The following is a 12644-nucleotide window of genomic DNA, read 5'->3' as shown; positions in this document are numbered from 1 at the left end:
CTTTCTCTGGATGTCCTTCTGTCCTCTCCTCTCTCTGGATGTCCTTCTGTACTCTCCTATCTCTGGATACCCTTCAGTCAACTCCTCTCTCCCAATGCCCTTCTGTTCTCTCCTTTCTGCCGATGCCCTTCTTTCTTCTCCTCCTTCTGGAAGCCCTTATATTCCCTGCTCTCTGTAGATGCCCTTCTGCCATCTCCTCTCTCTGGATGCCTTTCTGTTCTCTCCTCTCTCTGGTTGCCCTTCTAAACTCTCCTCTCTCCGGATGCCCTTCAATCTTCTCCTCTTTCAGGATGCCCTTCTGTTCTCTCCTCTCTCTGGGTACCCTTCGGTTCTCTCCTCTCTTTGGATGACTTTGTGTTCCCTCTTCCCTCTTGATGCCCTTCTGTTTTGTTCTCTCACTGGATGCCCTTCTGTCCTCTCCTCTTGCTGCATATCCTTCTGTCTTTTACTCTCTGAATGCCCTTCAGTTCTCTCCTCTCTCTGGATTCCTTTCTGTCCTCTCTTCACTCCAGATGCCCTTCTCTTCTCTCATCTCTCTAGATTACCTTCTGTCCTCTCCTCTCTCTGGATGCCCTTCTGTTCTCTCCTCTCTCTAGAGGACCTTCTGTCCTCTCCTCTCTCTGAATGCCCGTCTGTTCTCTCCTCTCTCTGGTTGCTCTCCTGATCTCTTCTCTCTTCGGATGCCCTTCTGTTCCTTTCTGATCTTGATGCTTTCTCTTTTCTCCTCTCTCCGGATTCCCTTCTATTCTCTCCTCTTCTTGGATGCCTTTCAGTCTTCTGCTCTCCCTGGATGCCCTTCAATTCTCTTTTCTCTTTGGGTACACTTCTGTCATCTTTTATCTCTGGAGGCCCTTCTGTTCTCTCCTCTCAGTGGATGACCTCCTGTTTGATCCTTTCTCTGGATGTTCTTCTGTCCTCTCCTTCTCTGGAAGCCCTTCTGTTCTCTCCTCTCTCTGGATGCCCTTCCGATCTCTCCTCTCTCTGGATGCCCTTCAATCTTCTCCTCTCTCTGGATGCTCTTCTGTTCTCTCCTCTCTCTAGATGAACTTCTGTCCTCTTCCCTCTCTGGATGCCCTTCTATTCTCTTCTATCTCTGGATGCCCTTCTGTCCTCTTTTGATATGGATGCCTTCTGTCTTCTCCTCTCTCCAGATGCCATTCAGTTCTCTCCTCTATTTGGATGCCCTTCTGTCCTCTCATCTCTCGGGATGCCGTTCTGTTTACTCCTGTCTCCTGAAGCTCTTCTGTTCTCACCTTTCTCCCGATGGCCTTCTGTCGTCTACTCTTTCTGGAAACCCTTATGTTCTCTGCTCGCTCTAGATGCCCTTCTGTCCTCTCCTTTCTCTGGATGCCCTTCTGTTCTCTTTTCTCTCTGAATGCCATTCTGATCTCTGCTATCTCTGGATGCCCTTCAGTCTTCTCCTCTCTATGGATGCCTTTCTGTCCTCTCCTCTTTTGGATACATTTGTGTTCTTTTCTATCTCTCGATGACCTCCTGTCTTCTCCTCTCTCCTCATGCCCTTTTGTTCCCTCTTCCCTCTGGATGCCCCTCTGTTCTCTCCTCTCTCAGGATGCTCTTCTATCTTCTCCTCTCTCTGGATGGCCTTCTGTTCTCTCCTCTCTTTGGATGCCCTTCTGTTTTCTTCTCCCTCTAAATGCCCTTCTGTTCTTTCCTCTTTCTGGATGCCCTTCTGTCCTCTCCTCTCGCTGCATATCCTTCGCTTTTTTCCTCTCTGGATGCCCTTCTGTTCTCTCCTCTCTGGATGCCCTTCTGATCTCTCCTCTCTCAGGATGCTCTTCTATCTTCTCCTCTCTGTAAATGCCTTTCTGTTTTCTCCTCTCTCAGGATGCCCTTCTGTCCTTTCCTTTCGCTGGATATCCTTCTCTCTTTTCCTCTCTGGATAATATTCTGTTCTCTCCTCTCTCTGGATGCCCTTCTGTTCTCTTCTCTCTCTAGATGCTCTTCTAACTTCTCTCTCTGTATGGCCTTCTGATCTCTGCTCGCTCTGGATGACCTTCTGTCCTCTCCTTTCTCTGGATGCCCTTCTATCCTCTCCTCTCTCTGGATGCCTTTCTGATCTCTCCTATCTCTGTATGCCCTTCTGATCTCTCCTATCTCGGGATGCCCTTCAGTCTTCTCCTTTATCTGGATGCCCTTCTGTTTTGTCCTCTCTCTGGATCCCCTTCTGTCTTATCCTCTCTCTGGATTCTCTTCTGTTCTCTCCTCTCTCTGGGTGCCCTTCGGTTCTCTCCCCTTTTCGGATGCCCTTCTGTTCTCTCCAGTCTCTGGATTCTCTTCTTTCTTCTCCTCTCTCTGGATGCCCTTTTGTTCTCTCCTCTCTCTAGATAAACCTCTGTCCTCTTCCATCTCTGGATGCCCTTCTGTTCTCTTCTATCTCTGGAAGCCCTTCTGTCCTCTCCTCTCTAAGGATGCCATTCTGTTCTCTTCTGATCTGGATGCCTTTTGTCCTTTCCTCTCTCTGGATGCCCTTCAGTTCTCTCATCTCTCTGCATGCCCTTCTGTCCTCTCCTCTCTTTGGATACCCTTTGGTCCTCTCCTTTGGATGCCCTTCTGTCCTCTCCTCTCTCCAGATGCCCTTCTGTTTACTCCTCTCTCCTTATGCCCTTCTGTTCTCACCTTTCTCCCGATGCCCTTCTGTCTTCTACTCTTTCTGGAAACCCTTATGTTCTCTGCTCGCTCTAGATGCCCTTCTGTCCTCTTCTCTCTCCGGATGCCCTTATGATCTCTCCTCTCTCTGGATGCCCTTCTGATCTCTCCTCTCTCTGGATGCCCTTCAGTCTTCTCCTCTCTCTGGATGCCCTTCTGCCCTCTCCTCTTTTGGATGCATTTCTGTTTTCTTCTCTCTCTGGATGACCTTCTGTCTTCTCTCTCCTCATGCCCTTTTGTTCCCTCTTCCCTCTGGATGCCCCTCTGTTCTCTCCTCTCTCTGGATGGCCTTCGTTTCTCTTTTCTCTCTGGATGTCCTGTCTTCTTCTCCCTCTAAATGCCCTTCTATTCTCTCCTCTTTCTGGATGCCCTTCTGTCCTCTCCTCTCGCTGCATATCCTTCGCTTTTTTCCTCTCTGGATGCCCTTTTGTTCTCTCCTCTCTCTGGATGCCCTTCCGTTCTCTCTTCTCTCAGGGTGCTCTTCTATCTTCTTCTCTCTCTAAATGCCCTTTTTTTTCCTCTTCTCTCTGGATGCCCTTCTGTCCTTTCCTTTCGCTGGATATACTTCTCTTTTTTTCTTCTCTGGATAACATTCTGTTCTCTTCTCTCTCTGGATGCCCTTCTGTTCTGTCCTTTCTCTAGATGCTCTTCTATCTTCTCTCTCTGTATAGCTTTCTGTTCTCTCCTCTCTCTAGATGCCCTTCTGATCCCTGCTTTCCTCAGATGCCCTTCAGTCTTCTCCTCTCTCTGGATACCCTTCCGTCCACTCCTCCCTCTGGATTCCCTTCTGTCCTCTCATCTCCCTGGATGACATTCTGTGTTCTCTTCTCTCCGGATGCTTTTTTGTTCCCTCTTCCCTCTGGATTCCCCTCTTTTCTTTTCTCTCTCTGGATGCCCTTCAGTTCTCGCTTCTCTCAGGATGCCTATCTTTTCTCTCCTCTCTCTGGATGCCCTTCCGTTGTCTCCTCTCTTGGATGCTGTTCTACCTACTCTTCTGTCTGGATGGCCTTCTGTTCTCTCCTCTCTCTGGATGCTCTTCTGTCCTCTACTGTCTCTAAATTCCCTTCTGTTCTCACCCCTCTTTGGATAGCCTTCTCTTTTCTACTCTCTCTCTGAATGCTCTTCTGTTCTCTCCTCTCTCTGCGTGCCCTTCTGTTCTCTCCTCTCTTCACATGCCCTTCTGTTCTATCCTCTCTCTGGATTCCTTTCTTTCTTCTCCTCTCTCTGGATGCCCTTCTGTTCTCTCCTATCTCTAGATGAACTTCTGTCCTCTCCTCTCTCTGTATGCCTTTCTGTACTCTTCTCTCTCTGGCTGCCCTCCTGTTCACTCCTCTCTCTGGATGCCCTTTTGTCTTTTCCTCTCTAAGGATGCCCTTCAGTTCTCTCCTCTCTCTGCTTGCCCTGTCCTCTATTCTCTCTGGATTCCCTTCTATTCTCTCCTCTCTACAGATTCCCTTATGTCTTCTCCTCTCTATGGATGCCGTTTTATCCCCTCCTCTCTCTGGATGCCCTTTTGTTCTCTCTTCTCTCTGGATGCCCTTCTATCCTCTCATCTCCCCAGATGCCCTTTTGTCTTCTACTCTCTCTTGATGCCCTACTTTTCTCTCCTCTCACGGGATGTCCTTCTGTTATCTACTCTTTTCGGATGCCCTTCTGTTCCCACGTCTCTCCAGATGCCCTTCTGTCCTCTCCTTTCTCTGGATGACCTTCTGTCCTATCTTCTCTCCTGATGCCCTTTGGTCTTCTACTCTCTCTCTGGATGCCCTTCTTTTCTCTCCTCTCACGGGGTGTCCTTCTGTTCTCTGCTCTCTTTGGATGCCCTTCTGTTGTCTCTTCTCTCTGGATGCCCTTTGTTCTCTTCTTTCTCCGGATACCCTTCTATGGTCTCCTCTCTCCAGATAACATTCTGTTCTCTACTCTCTCTGGATGCCCTTTCATTCTCTCCTCTATTTAGATGCTCTTCCATCTTCTCTCTTTGGATGCTCTTCTGTTCTCTCCTCTCTCTGGATTCCCATCTTTTTTCTACTCTCTCTGGATGCACTTATTTTCTCTCCTTTCTCTAGATGAACTTCTGTCCTCTCCTCTCTCTGATTGCCTTTCTTTTCTTTTCTCTCTCTGATTGCCCTCCTGTCTTCTTCTCTCTAAAGATGCCCTTCTGTCCTCTTCTGATCTGCATGCCTCCAGTCTTCTCCTCTACCCAGATGCACTTCAATTCTCTTTTCTCTCTGGATACAGTTCTGTCATCTCCTCTCTCTGGACACCCTTCTGTTCTTTCCTCTCACTGGATACCCTTCTGTCCTCTCCTCTTTCTGGATGCCCTTCTGTCTTCTCCTTTTCTGGATTCTCTTTTGTTCTCTAATCTCACTGGATAAACTTCTGTTCTCTCCACCTTCAGGATGCCCTTCTGTCCTCTCTTCTCCCTGGATGCCCTTCTGACTTCTCCTTTCATTGCATGCTCTTCTGTTTTCTCCTCTTTATGAATGCCCATCTGTCCTCTCCTCTCTGTAGATGCCCTTCTGTTCTGTACTCACTATGGATGCCCTTCTGTTCTCTCCTCTCTCTGGATGCTCTTCCATCTTCTCGTCTCTCTGGATGTCCTTCTGTTATTTCCTCTCTCTGGATGCCCTTCTGTACTCTCCTCTCTCTGGATGTGTTTCTTCTCTTCTCTCTGGATTCTCTTCTGTTCTTTCCTCTGTCTAGATGCCCTTCTGTCCTCTATTCTCTCTGGATGCCCTTCTGTTTTCTACTATCTGCGGATTCCCTTATGTCTTCTCCTTTTTATGGATGCCATTCTGTTCCCACCTCTCTCTGGATGCCCTTCTGTCCTCTCCTCTCTTGGGATGCCTTTCTATCCTCTAATCTCCATGGATGACCTTCTGTCTTCTCCTCTATCTGGATGCCCTTCTGTCCTCTCCTCTCTCTGGATACCCTTCTGTCTTCTCCTCTCTCTGGATGCCCTTCTGTCCTCTCCTCTCTCGGGATGCCCTTCTGTTTACTCCTCTCTCCTTATGCCCTTCTGTTCTCACATTTCTCCCGATGCCCTTCTGTCTTCTACTCTTTCTGGAAACCCTTATGTTCTCTGCTCGCTCTAGATGCCCTTCTGTCCTCTCCTTTCTTTGCCTGCCCTTCGGTACTCTTCTCTATCTGGATGCCCTTCAGTTCTTTCCTGTTTCAGGATAGTCTTCCAATTTCTCCTGTCTCTGGATGGCCTTCTGTTAACTCCTCACTCTGCATGCCCTTCTGTCCTCTCTTCTCACTGCATATCCTTCTCTTTTTTCCTCTCTGGATGCCCTTCTGTTCTCTCCTCACTCTGGATGCCCTTCTGTTCTCTCCTCTTTCAGGATGCTCTTCTATCTTCTCCTCTCTCCTGATGCCCTTCTTTTCTCACCTTTCTCCCAATGACCTTCTGTTTTCTACTCTTTCTGGGAACCCTTATGTTCTCTGCTCTCTCTGGATGCCCTTCGGTTCTCTCCTCTCTCTGGATGCCCTTCGGTTCTCTTCTCTCTCTGGATGCCCTTCAGTCTTCTCTTCTCTGGATGCCCTTCAGTCTTCTCTTCTCTCTGGAAGCCCTTCTCTCCTCTCATCTCTCTGGATGACCTTCTTTCTTCTCCTCTATCTTCATGCCCTTTTGTTCCCTCTTCCCTCTGGATGCCACTCTGTTCTCTTCTCTCTCTGGATGCCCTTCCGTTCTCTCCTCTCTCTGGATGCTCTTCTATCTTCTCCTCTCTCTGAATTGCCTTCTGTTCTCTCCTCTCTCTGGATGCCCTTCCGTTCTCTCCTCTCTCAGGATGCTTTTCTCTCTTCTCATCTCTCTAAATGCCCTTCTGTTCTCTCCTCTCTCTGGATGCCTTTCTGTCCTCTCCTCTTTCTGGATATTCTTCTCTTTTTTCCTCTCTGGATAACATTCTGTCCTCTCCTCTCTCTGGATGCTCTTTTGATCTCTCCTTTCTCCAGATACCCTTTGGTATTCTCCTCTCACTGGATGTCCTTCTGTTCTCTCCTCTCTCTGGGTGCCCCTCTGTTCTCTCCTCTCTTCAAATGCCCTTCTGTTCTATCTTCCCTCTTGATGACATTCTGTACTGTACTCTCTCTGGATTCCCTTCTGTCTTCTCCTCTCTCTGAATGCCCTTCTGTTCTCTCCTCTCTCTAGATGACCATCTATCCTCTCCTCTCTCTGGATGCCCTTCTGTTATCTCCTCTCTATGGATGCCATTCCATTCTCTCCTTCCTTTAGATGCTCTTCTATCTTCTCCTCTTTCTGGGTGTCCTTCTGTTCTCTCCTCTCTTCTGATACCCTTCTGTACACTCTTCCCTCTTGATACCCTTCTGTTTTCTCCTCTGTCTGGATCCCCTTCTGTCTTATCCTCTCTCTGGATGCTCTTCTGCTCTCTCCTCTCTCTGGGTGCCCTTCTGTTCTCTCCTCTCTCTGCATGCCCTTCTGTTCTCTTTTCCCTTGTTATGCCCTTCTGTTTTCTTCTCTCTCCGGATGCCCTTCTGTCCTCTCCTCTCGCTGGATATCCTTCTAATTTTTCCTTTCTGAATGCCCTTCTGTTCTCTCCTCTCTCTGGATTCCCTTCTTTCTTCTCCTCTCTCTGGATGCCCTTCTGTTCTCTTCTCTCTAGATGAACAGCTGTCCTCTTTGCACTCTGGATGCCCTTCTGTTCTCTTCTATCTCTGGATGCCCTTCTGTCCTCTCCTCTCTAAGAATGCCCTTCTGTTGTCTTCTGATCTGGATGCCTTCTGTCTTCTCCTCTCTCCAGATGCCCTTCAGTTCTCTCCTCTCTGCATTCTCTTCTGTCCTCTCCTCTCTCTGGATGCCCTTCTATCCTCTCCTCTCTCCAGATGCCCTTCTGTTTACTGCTCTCTCGTAATGCCCTTCTGTTCTCACCTTTCTCCCGATGCCCTTCTGTCTTCTACTCTTTCTGGAAACCCTTATGTTCTCTGCTCACTCTAGATTCCATTCTGTCCTCTCCTCTCTATGGATGCCCTCTGGTTCTCTTCTCTCTCTGGATGCCCTTATGATCTCTCCTCTCCCTGGATGCCCTTCAGTCTTCTCCTCTCTCTGGATGCCCTTCTCTCCTCTCATCTCTTTTGATGACCTTCTGTCTTCTCCTCTCTCCTCATGCCCTTTTGTTCCCTCTTCTCTCTGGATGCCTATCTGTTCTCTTCTCTCTCTGGATGCCCTTCTGTTCTCTCCTCTCTCAGGATCCTCTTCTATCTTCTCCTCTCTCTGGATGCCCTTCTGTTCTCTCCTCACTCTGGATGCCCTTCCATTCTCTCCTCTCTCAGGATGCTTCTCTATCTTCTCCTCTCTCTAATTGACCTTCTGTTCTATCCTCTTTCTGGATGCCTTTCTGTCCTCTCCTCTCACTGGATAACCTTCTCTTTTTTCCCTCTCTAAATAACATTCTGTTCTCTCCTCCCTCTGGAATCCATTCTGTTCTCTCCTCTCTCTAGATGCTCTTCTATCTTATTTCTCTGGATGCCCTTCTGTTCTCTCTTCCCTCTAGATGCCCTTTTGTTCTCTTTTTTCCCCGGATGCCCTTCTATCGTCTCCTGGCTCTGGATAACATTCTGTTCTCTCCTCTCTCTGGATGCCCTTCCATTCTCTCCTCTCTCTAGATGCTCTTCTATCTTCTCTCTCTGGATGGCCTTCTGTGTTTACCTCTCTCTGGAGCCCTTCTCTCCTCTCCTATCTCTGGATGCTCTTCTGATCTCTCCTTTTTCTGAATGCCCTTCATTATTCTCCTCTCTTTAGATGCCCTTCTGTTCTGTCCTCTCTCTGGATTTCCTTCTGTCTTCTCCTCTCTCTGAATGCTCTTCTGTTCTCTCCTCTCTCTGGGTGCCCTTTTATTCTCTCCTCTCTTCGGATGCCCTTCTGTTCTCTCTTCCCTCTTGAAGCCCTTCATACTCTCCTCTCTCTGGATTCCCTTATGTCTTCTCCTCTCTCTGAATGCCCTTCTGTTCTCTCCTCTCTCAAGAAGAACATCTGTCCACTCCTCTCTCTGGATGCTCTTATGTCCTCTTCTCTTTCTGGATGCCCTTCTGTCCTCTCCTCACTAAGGATGCCCTTCTGTACTCTTCTGATCTGGAAGTTTTCTGTCTTCTCCTCTCTGTGGATGCTCATCTGTTCTTTCCTCTTCCTGGATGCCCTTTTGTCTTCTGCTCTCTATGGATGCCATTCAATTCTCTTTGGATACAGTTCTGTCATCTTTTCTCTCTGGATGCCCTTCTGATCTCTCCTCTCATTGGATGCCCTTCCATCCTCTCCTTCTTTGGATGCTCCTCTGTTTTCTCCTATCTCTGGATTCCCTTCTGTTCTCTCCTCTCTCTGGATGCTCTTCTCTCTTCTCTCTCTGGAAGCCCTTTCGTTCTCTCTTCTTTCTGGATTACCTTCTGTCTTCTCTTCTTTATGGATGCCTTTCTGTCCTCTCCTCTCTCGGGAATGCCTTCTATTCTCTCCTCTCTTGATGCCCTTCTGTCCTCTCCTCTCTCAGGATGCCCTTCTGTCCTCTCCTCTCTCTGGATGCTCTTTGGTTCTCTCCTCTCTCTGGATGCCCTTGTGTTCTCTCCTTTCTCTGGATGCCCTTCTGTCCTCTTTTCTCCCTGGATGCCCTTCTGTCTTCTCCTCTATCTGGAGGCCCTTCTGTTGGCTCCTCTGTCTGGATGACATTCTTTTCCCTCCTCTCTCTGGATGCCCTTCTGTTCTCTTCTCTCTCTGGATCTTCTTCTGTTCTCTCATCTCTCTGGATACCCTTGTCTCCTCTCCTCACTCTGGATGCCCTTCTGTTTTCTCCTCACTCTGCATACCCTTTGATTTTTCCTCTATCTGGATGCCATTCTGTCTTGTAATTTCTCTGGAAGCCCTTGTGTCTTCTCCTCTCTCTGGATGCCCTTGTGTTCTCTCTTCTTTTTGGATCCCCTTCTCTCCTTTCTCTCTCTGGATGCCCTTGTGTCCTCTCCTCTCTCTGGATGCCCTTCTGTCTTGTCCTTTGTTTGGATGCCCTTTTGTCTTCTCCTCTATCTGGATGCCATTCTGTCTTGTCCTTTCTCTGGATGCCCTTGTGTCTTCTCTCTCTGGATGCAATTCAGTACTCTCCTCTCTCTGATTGCCCTACTATCTTCCCCTCTCTCTGCATGCCCTTCTGTTCACTCCTCTCTCTTGATGCCCTTCTTTCTTTTCTCTCTGGAAGCCCTTTCGTTCTCTCTTCTCTCTGGAATACCTTCCGACTTCTCTTCTTTATGGATGCCTTTCTGTACTCTCCTATCTCTGTGAGCCCTTCTATTTTCTCCTATCTGGGTGCCCTTCTGTCCTCTCCTTTCTTTGGATTCACTTCTGTCCCCTGCTCTCTCTATATGCTCTTTAGTTCTCTCCTCTCTCTGGATGTCCTTGTGTTCTCTCTTTCTCTGGATACCTTTCTGTCCTCACCTCTCCCTGGATGCACTTTTGTCTTCTCCTCTATCTGGAGGCCCTTCTGTTCGCTCCTCTGTCTGGATGACCTTCTTTCCTCTCCTCTCACTGGATGCCCTTCTGTTCTCTTCTCTCTCTGGATCCTCATCTGTTCTCTCATCTCTCTGGATGCCCTTGTGTCCTCTCCTCTCTCTGGATGCACTTCTGTTCTCTTATTTTTTTGGATGATCTTCTGTTCACTCATATCACTGCATGCCCTTCTGTTCTCTACTCTATCTGTAAGATCTTCTGTTCTCTCATCTCTCTTGATGCCCTAGCGTCCTCTCCTATCGCTGGATGCCCTTCTGTCTTCTCCTCTCTCTGGATGCCCTCTTGTATTCTCCTCTCTCTGGATGCCCTCTTGTATTCTCCTCTCTCTGGATGCCCTTCTGGTCTCTCCTCTCTCCGCATGCCCTTCTATCTTCTTCTATTTCTGAATGCCCTTTTGTTTTCACCTCTCTATGAATGCCCTTCTGTCTTCTCTTCTCTCTACATGCCCTTCTCTTTTCGAATCTGTCTAGATTCCCTTCAGTCCTCTCATCTCTCTGGTTGTGCTTCTGTTCTCTTGTCTCTATGAATGCTCTCCTGTACTCTCATCTTTCTGGATGACCTTTTGTCTTCTCCTCTCTCTGGATGCCCTTCTGTTTTCTCCGCTCTCTGCATGCCCTTCTCTTCTCTCTGGATGCCCTTCAGTATTCTCCTCTCTCTTGGGAACCTTCTGTTATTCGGCTATCTGGATGCCCTTATTTTCTCTCTTCTATCTGGATGCCCTTCTGTTCACTCCTCTCTCCGGATTCCTTTCTGTCCTCTCCTATCTCTGGATGGCCTTCTGTCACCTCCTCGCTCTGGATGACATTCTGTCCTCTCCTCTCTCTGGATTCCCTTCTGTATTCTAATCTCTCTGGTTGTACTTCAGTTCTCTTCTCTCTATGGATGTTCTCCTGTACCCTCATCACTCTGGATGTCCTTCTGTTCTCTCCTCTTCCTGAATGCCATTCTGTCTTCTCTTCTATCTGGATGCCCTTCAGTCCTATCCTCTCTGGGTATGCCCTTCTGACTCTTCTATCTCTGGATGCCCTTCTGTCTTGTCCTCTCTCTGGATGCCCTTCTGTTCTCTGATCTCTCTGGATGTCCTTCTGTCCTCCCCTCTCTTTTTATGTTTTTCTGTCCTCTCCTATCTCTGGATGCCCTTCTGTCGTCTACTCTCTATGGATGCCTTTCTTTGCTATCTTCTCTCTGGATGCTTTTCTGTCTTCTCCTTTCTCTGGATTCCCTTCTGTCCTGTCCTCTCTCTGGATGCTCTTCTGTCTTCTTCACACTCTGTATGCCCTTCTGTCTTCTTCCCTCTCTGTATGCCCTTCTGTCTTCTTCTATCACTGAATGCCCTTTTGTTCTCTACACTCTCTGGATGCCCTTCTGTCTTCTCTTTTTCTGGATGCCTTTCTGCCCTCTCCTGTCTCTAGATGCCATTTTGGTCTCTCCTTTCTTGATGCCCTTCTGTCCTCTCCTCTCTCTGGATGCCCTTCTGTCCTCTCCTATCCCGGGATGTCTTTCTGTCTTCTCCTCTCTCTGGATGCCCTTCATTCCTCTCCTCTCTCTGGATCCTCTTCCATTCTCTCTTCTCTCTGAATGCCCTTTGGTTCTCTCCTTTCTCTGGAAGCCCTTCTGTCCTCTCCTCTCTCTGGATGCCCTTCTGACTTCTCGTCTATCTGGATGCCCTTCTGGTCTCTCCTCTCTCAGGATGCCCTTCTGTCCTCTATCTCTCTGGATGTCATTCTGTTCTCTCCTCTCTCTGGATGCACTTCTGTTCTTTCCTTTCTCTGGATGCCCTTCTGACCTCTACTCTCTCTGGATTCCCATCAGTTTTCTCCTCTCTCCACATGCCTTTCTCTACTCTCCTATATCTGAATGCCATTCTGTCCTCTCCTCTATATGGATTTTCATCTGTCCTCTCCTCTCTCTGGATGCTCTTCTGTTTTCTCCTCTCTCTGGATGGGTTTCAGTTTTCTCCTCTCTCTGGATGCCCTTCTGTCCACTACTCTGTCTGGATGCCCTTTTGTTCTCTCCTCTCTCTGGATACCCATCTTTCTTGTCCTTTCCTTAGATCGCCTTCTGTCTTCACCTCTCTCTATATGCCCTTGTGTTCTCTCATCTCTCCGGATCCTCTTCTGTACTCTCTTCTTTCTGGTTGCTTTTCTGTCTTTTCATTTCTCTGGATGCCCTTCTGTCCTGTCCTCCCTCTGGATGTTCTTATGTTCTCTCCTCTCTCTGCATGCTCTTTTGTTCTCTCCTCACTCAGGATGCTCTTCTGTCTTTTTCTCTCTCTGCATGCACTTCTGTCTTCTTCTATCAATGAATGCCCTTTTGTTCTCTCCTCTCTCTGGATCTCCTTCTGTCTTCTCTTTTTCTGGATGCCTTTCTGTCCTCTCCCATCTCTAGATGCCCTTTTGTCCTCTCCTCTCTCTGGATACCCTACTGTCCTCTCCTCTCTCTGGATGCCCTTCTGTCCTCTCCTCTCTCCGTATGC

The sequence above is a fragment of the Arvicanthis niloticus genome, chromosome 7 (genome assembly GCF_011762505.2).
Source record: "Arvicanthis niloticus isolate mArvNil1 chromosome 7, mArvNil1.pat.X, whole genome shotgun sequence".
NCBI classification, from domain to species: Eukaryota; Metazoa; Chordata; class Mammalia; order Rodentia; family Muridae; genus Arvicanthis; species Arvicanthis niloticus.
This window is presented reverse-complemented; position numbering follows the sequence as displayed.